A 7,071-nucleotide genomic window follows, 5' to 3' on the forward strand; every position below is an offset into this window, starting at 1 on the left:
GCCCAGGTCTGTTTAAGCCCAAAGCCTGTATTAACCACTGCACTGTCTTTATATATGTAAAACAAGAATTTTCAAACTTTTAAAAACAAGTGAAGTCATTTCTTCAAAATGAAATAAATATCCAGAAAGATAAGCAAATACATTAGAAAAAAATGAGACCTGTTCCATTTTAAAACTTTTATTTCCTATGTGAGGAGGTCAGGGAAGGCTTGTTTCAAAGGCAATATTTGGGTGAAGCTGACAGGAGGTCGCAGTGCAGATGTCTGAAGAAAGGTGTTACAGGCAGAAGGAACAAGACACAGGGATCCCGAGGCAGGGGCCAGCCAATCCTCTGGAAATATCAAAGGCCAGATTGCTTGGTGCAGAGTGAGCAGGAATTCAGAAAGGCTACAGGGAGCTAGGTCGCGTAGGACTGTGTTGCAGGCTTGGTTCTCCAGAAACAGACTCTGAGAGGGAATTGGGTGAGCAGGTCATGTTTTAGGGAGTGCTGTTGAAATGAAGACAAATGGAAAGGAGTGGGAGGAAGTAGGATAGAAACAGGTCGAGCTGCAGTGCAGACCCAGTAACTGTCTGAGGTGACCCCCACATGGAGCACTGGCCTGAGAGTGGCCTCTGGAGTTGTCCTGATTAGGGTGATGTATCTGGGCCGCGATGACCCCGTGTGGCCCAGTCATTGGATATGGGCTGCCCTGGGAAGACTCTGTGACCTTGGGTGAGGTGACATCAGCTGATACAGTCCTGAAGACGTTGACAGCTGGGGAATGCCTGCCACCAGCTCCAGCAGCAGGGGATTAGGTCACCCTGAAGAGGAGCTGGGCGACTCATCACAGGGTCCAGCACGACCTTCGGGCCTCAGAAGGAGCTCTGACTTTTCTTCCGGTGGAATGGAGAATCTTTGGATGGTTTTGTGAGTGAGGAGTGAAGTAACCGTTTTGCATGTAAAGACCACTCTGGCTGGCATTTTGAGACTAGAATGGGGAGAGATGAGACCAGGGAGAGGCTGTGGCAATCTGATGAGGCAGCCTGCGTTGGGGTGGCAAGAAATGGCCAGTTCTACATGTATTTGGCTGCCAGAGCCAACAGATCTTCCCACTATATAGGGTGTAGAGTGTGTGGGAGAGAGAGTCAGGGCTGAGTCACTGTGCATAAATTTGGAGTCAGCAGCTTAGAGATGGCTTGTGAAGCTCCTTCAGGGGACAAAAAGACTAGACAGAGTAAAACAAGGACTAGGCCCGAGTCATTAAGAGATCACATATGGGTGTGTATATGGAGATAATTTTGAAGATTCTACACACTCCCCCCTACTCCAGTTACATGAGTATCTGTTGACTCTAAAAAACATGAATTTAACACCACAGTGGTTTTTGAACTTGATAATAGAGTTCTAAAGTTCCCAAAAGCTTCCTCGAGAGGCCTCTAGCATCCTGAGAGTTGTAAATGCAGCAGGAACCTTCAGGTAACAAATGAAAAATGATTCTTCTGCTTAGAAAATATTTGAATATCATCACTAAATTATTTTTAGGTAGAATAGATAAAGTGTCTTTTCAAATTTAGCATTAGGACTAAACCAACCATATAGTTCTGAAAAGTTCCTCTTTCTCTCTGTGCCAATCTGTCAAACACAGCGTTCCAGACTCATTGTTTTATTCTGTTTTTAGCATTCACTCCCAAAGTGTAACCCCCACCCCCACACACCAGGTCCCTCTTTTTCCACTTCATTCTACTATTCGCTTCATTCTTTAATTCTTTTGTCTTTTTGCTGCAGTTTCGCCATACTTTTTTAGATCCAATTTTATAATAATTTAATTTCAAAAGATGTAATTGGAATTGGAATAGGCCTTTTGTGCCTTACCTTTCTTTTGTTTTTTAATGACTGGGAATCGATTTGTTAACTTAATCCAAGGGAGTTATACTGTGAAGTTTTGCACTTTTTTATCTGGCTTTTTGACAAGTTAGACCATATTATTAAAAACCTCGGTCCAATTCTTTCAGTAACTTTCTGGATTTTTCAATAGAATGAACTTACTGATTGTCAAGGTTTTAATCTAGGTTATTACAGAAGAGCTATCACTCCACAGAAGACACCCCAACTGGCAGGGCATTCTCTGCAGCTTAAAATTACGCACAGGTAACCATGCGAGTTCTGTTCTCTAGACCCTGTCGACGGTCTTTTGGAAACTAAGTACTGCACTAAAACCTTCTATCTTGGAATGTAATGACATATCCTCTTTTATTTGTACCCATTTTTGCCTACCAGAATTTATAAAAAAAAGTTTTTTTTCATTCTATATTCATACTCCATTCCCTTTCTTTTGGATAAAGAATTGGTGACATTGGGTAACTTCCTATCATATCTGCAGCCAAATAGAATATTGAATATTGTGGAAGAAAAAAGATGAGGAAACATAACAGAAGAGGCTGTTCCCTTTTTTCATTAAGGCCTCAGAGTCTAGGAGCTTGGCGTTCTCGGTGAATGCTTGGTCTTTATACACAGAGACCATGCCTCATTTGTTTAGGTAGCACTATTTGCACATGAGCAGACAAATAATTTCTAAATGACATTTGGAAGTGAAACACATCCGCTGAGTAGAATTTGATTCAAGAAGACATTTGTAGGTATTAACTTTGAAAACAAACTGGGAACTTTGGATTGTAGATAGTAGTTATAAAAGAATTAAACTCAACTGTAAGTAAATCAGACAAGTAAGCTAATTGATAAGACTAAAATAGATTTAATATTCTGTGCTTCTTTCTACTGCATTTTAATTTAGTTTTCATGGAAATCTGTAGGTGAAGGAAATAAAAATGGTCAAAAATATGTATTTTTAAGACATATAAATTATAAGGCAGTAATAGGAAACAGTATTGGGAATGGCGCGAGTGAATAATTCGTAAAAGTGTTAGTGGGAATACAGACACAGCAAAATTTAAAAATTATAGGCGTTTGTGTTAGTGTGTAAGTGTGTGGACCTAGTTCCTTCTGTCTTCTTTATGAAAGTGGTTTGCGAAGGAGTTCCACACCCAGGTATTGCCATGTTTAAGTTTGTGATATGAAGTTAAGTGTAGGATATTACCTGCAAGTCCAGTGTCAATGTTTGCTCTCCTTCAAAGTTCTACACAAAATCAAAGACAGCGTTCTGTATAACTATACCATAGTGTTAATGGGATAGTTGTGTCTTAGGTGCCTTGGTTAGCATCAATTAGTTCTGAGGTCATATTAACTCCTTTTTGAAGAATTCCTGAGCTGGACATTTGTGTTTACTCACATCTCATATAGCTGAGTAGTATTTAGATTGCTGGGCATTCACTATTGACTGCTTATTCTATTGAACCAACCTTTGGTCTCTATCACGAGCAGTGCTTTCATTGGGTAAGCTGAAAGGCAGGACCTTTTTCCTCTCAATTTTCTCAGTTTCTTTGTTTCTAAGGCAGTTGTCTTTTCCTGAAATCCAATCAAGTTTTAGAATTGGCGCTTACCATCAAGGAATTTCAAGGGATCACTAAAAATGATAACAGATGTCCAGGTCAGTTTTGTGATAAACAGTACTAATGAAAAAAAACATAGAAAAATATTGAATATCTGCTGCCAACCACGAATACGTTACCAGACCAAAACACATTGCTTGGTTTTCCAAACAAAAGCACAAACAGAATAAGATTAAGACATGCCATTAAAAATATTTTAAGAGCTGGGCATTATTTCATGATGTCACAAATGTAAGTCTAAAAATTTTAAAGTGGCTTACTTGGCAAATACTAGATTTTGTAGTTTAGGTTTTTAAAATTTCTATATTTCCATTCTCCATAGTCTGTAATGCCTATATCTCTGTTTTAATTTTAAAATACCTTAACTGAATTAAAAAAAATTGTTTTAGTGTCATGATTTAATTTGGGTTTTCTTATCTAGTGCCATGATTTAATTTGGGTTTCTTATCTACTTCTATGTTTTCTTTGTTAGTAGAGTATAAATCATAATGACAAAGGTTGTCTCTTTGTCACAAACCATCATAAATAAGCCCAAAGGACAGGCCATAAAAATGTAAGAAATTCTTAGATTAAAAAGCATGAGTAATGCTTCTACCTACATGGCAGGCACAGGTAAAAGTACACTTGGCAACTGGTAAATTATTAACACTTTTCTACCAAGGATTTCCTCCTTCCTTAGTATCTCTGTGATTAATAGATAGTGAATTTAAGAATTAGAAGATGTAAAACATAATAAGTTTTTTTGTGATCATGTATTGGGAAGAAATTAAGGAAACATTTTGCGTAACATTCAAGGGGTCAGGGGAGCAAAGTGCTAGAACTTTTGGGAACAGATTTCATATTTTCTTTGAAGAAATAATTCAAGGAGGCTTAAAGGGAATAAGAATGCAACAATTAATACATAATAAATAGTTGAATAAAGAATAATGAATGCAACTACCTTTTACTTTCCTTGAATTTTAGTTTTTCTTCTTTTGGAAGCCTCTAATGGTTGTCATTCATTCATTTATTCGGCATTTACTGAAAACCCAAAATATGCCAAGTAGGGGCTACAGACACAATAGTGAACAGGCAGACAGGGCCAGTCCTTACGGAGATCATGAGCTCGGCACAGATGGGCAGAGGCAGAGCTGGGGATGGCCTGGTAGGGGAAATACATGAAAACCAATCAGTGCTAGGTGTCCTGGCAGTGGGAGCCTAACCCATAACCAGGGAATAGTTAGGGCTTCCAGGAGAAGGTGTAGCTGTGTGAAGGAGATGGAGGTGAGGGCAGAGAGGAGAGACGGGACATGTCCTAGGCAGAAGGAAGGGTGTGCGCTAAGCTTTGGAGGGAAATAGGAGTGACCTGTTCTGATGACTCGCTAGAAAGATTGGAGCTTCTATGAACATTTGATGAGGTAATAACCATTATCAGTGGAATACTCACTGCTTTCAGGTCTGTTTTAGAGATTTCCAATATAGCATCTCACTGAATTACCCTGAAAACCCAAGTGGTATTAGCCCAATTTATGTATGAAGATATTGAAACTCAGCAGAAATAAGCCTCCTCCCAGGTTACACATGGGTGACAGTTGCTGGGCTGGGAACCTCTGTCCCTATGACACCAAAGCTTGTGCTTTTTACAGAGTATGACCTTGTGTAAGTTTTCCACTCTGAGCCCTGCAAGGAAATTCCAAATTTTAATTTTATTCTAGCTAATTAGGAGCTATCCAGTTTTGTGAACCTTGTCTTCGTTTGCCACCTGAGCGCAAATTAGCTTAAGTGGGCTACTCTTGAGATGGACCCGCAGAGATGTACTCCTGTTCATAATATGTCTCCAAGAGTAGAATTGTATGAATCCACGTATATACCCATCAAAGACTTCACTACGTTTTTCTTTGCAAGGAATATTGAGCACATATTAGAGCAATTAATATAAAAGTGTATGTTGATCTTACAACAACCAATGTGGGGAGCGAAAAAGACCCTATGACATAAAGGAGGTGCTGCAGTGGAAGCAAATGCTGTTCTTTTTCTTCGGCAACGGCTCAGGAAGAACAAAATGAATGAAGTACGGGCTGCCCTCGGTGACTTTTTGGCAGAGATGGCCAAGGGGGTGGGACTGAACTTTAAAACATCTGATCTGTTTGTGGCTGTGTTCTGTGAACGGTGCTGATGTTTATAGGTCTGTTACTAGGCGATAACTCTCCCTGCCTCAGCAGGGTTAAGCCCTGGGGTGATGTGAGAACACCAGTTCTTGGAAACCACCTTTCACAATCTTTCAACGAGAGGGCACGCATTGACCAGTCAGCACAGCCTTCCAATGCCAAAGAGACCTGGTGAGAGCCTGGAAGGACACCAGCACCTTCGGCAGCAAAAGGCTTGTCTAAGTGGAAATGGCCTTTGGCGCCCGTTAGCTTGAGGTTGACCAGGCATCTCTGTCCCTGGAGGGTGATATCGCAGAGTAAGCCATAAACCTTGGCTGGAGCCCTCCAGCAGGTGGCGGGACGTAAGCAGATGCAGGAGCGGGGCGGTAGGCGGGTGGTGGTGGTGGGGGTGTTGGCTTGGCGAGCTGCCATGATGTCAGAGGCTGTCCTGCTGTCCTGCGAGCACGATGTGCACAGGACAGTGCTGACTGCCAGAGGAGAGCAGAGGCAAGGCAGCTACTGAATGTTCCAGAATGGAGAGGAGGGAAAACGTATTTAAAACGTCTTGTGGGAAATAGCTACCTGGCGCAGGCACAACTTCAAAAGCGGGATGGTAAAAATGGAAACCTGAGGGAGTAACCCCAAGGTTATTGAGGAAAGGAGTCACAGGAAAGAGAAACAGGATGTTTCTCTCTGATAGTCTCTTTATTTTCCTTCTTTCTGGTTGATTTTTGAGCTGACCGGCAGAGCCTGAAGGCTGCTGATTGTCATCTCTACGAAGCAGGTGACTGAATATGGAGTTTGATAAATGCAAGAAGTCAAAGCCAACATCTGAGGAAATTTCAGCTGGGATGCTGATGCAATCTCTCTTAGATAAAATACTTGCTTTGGTTCTATTTCATGCTCCTACCAAGTAGGTGAAATTCTAAGGATTTAGACACCATTACCCCAGAGCTCCCAGAATAAAATTCCAGTCTGAAATTACAGTTGATTGCCACTGGGAGGCCCTGGTGATCTGCAAAATGAAATTTCCTTCTGAATAAATAAGTGCAAATAAAAGAAATTGTTTAAGCAAGTCTATTGAATTATAAAAGATGATATGCAAATGCGTCAAAAGCGGCAAGGGGTAAAAACACAACAGTGTAATGTGATAAATGCGTGGCGTTGTCTTCTTTAATTAGGTATTGTTGAAATTCCACTCCTTGCCTGCACACTGTGCACACATTACGAAGTACGTTCTCCAAGAAAAGGAGAAATAGAGGCTGGTTTGTAGTTCTTTGAACACTGTACAGGTGTTCGTTGGTGTGTGGTGAGGTGGAAGGGCTGACGAGGGAGGAGACGGAAGAGGAGGTGAGTGGAAGGGAATGAAGACAGGGAGCAAGCAGAGAGGACACTGGAGTGGGAAGAGAGGTTTTGGTTCTTATAACCTGAGAAGAAATGTCTGATCAGACTTGTCAGA

At 41.1% G+C, this 7,071-nt stretch overlaps 1 long non-coding RNA gene across 1 annotated transcript; it reads left to right on the forward strand.

Annotated features, from left to right (window-relative positions):
- The first annotated feature begins 3,926 nt into the window (after nt 1–3,926).
- LOC119467403 lies at nt 3,927–6,675 on the forward strand. The gene is made up of 2 exons (XR_005195937.1): nt 3,927–5,974; nt 6,349–6,675. It is a non-coding gene; the product is annotated as an uncharacterized LOC119467403 (long non-coding RNA).
- The last annotated feature ends 396 nt before the right edge of the window (nt 6,676–7,071 follow it).

Source organism: Cebus imitator, unplaced genomic scaffold, assembly GCF_001604975.1.
Source record: "Cebus imitator isolate Cc_AM_T3 unplaced genomic scaffold, Cebus_imitator-1.0 Scaffold14, whole genome shotgun sequence".
In the NCBI taxonomy this organism is placed as follows: domain Eukaryota; kingdom Metazoa; phylum Chordata; class Mammalia; order Primates; family Cebidae; genus Cebus; species Cebus imitator.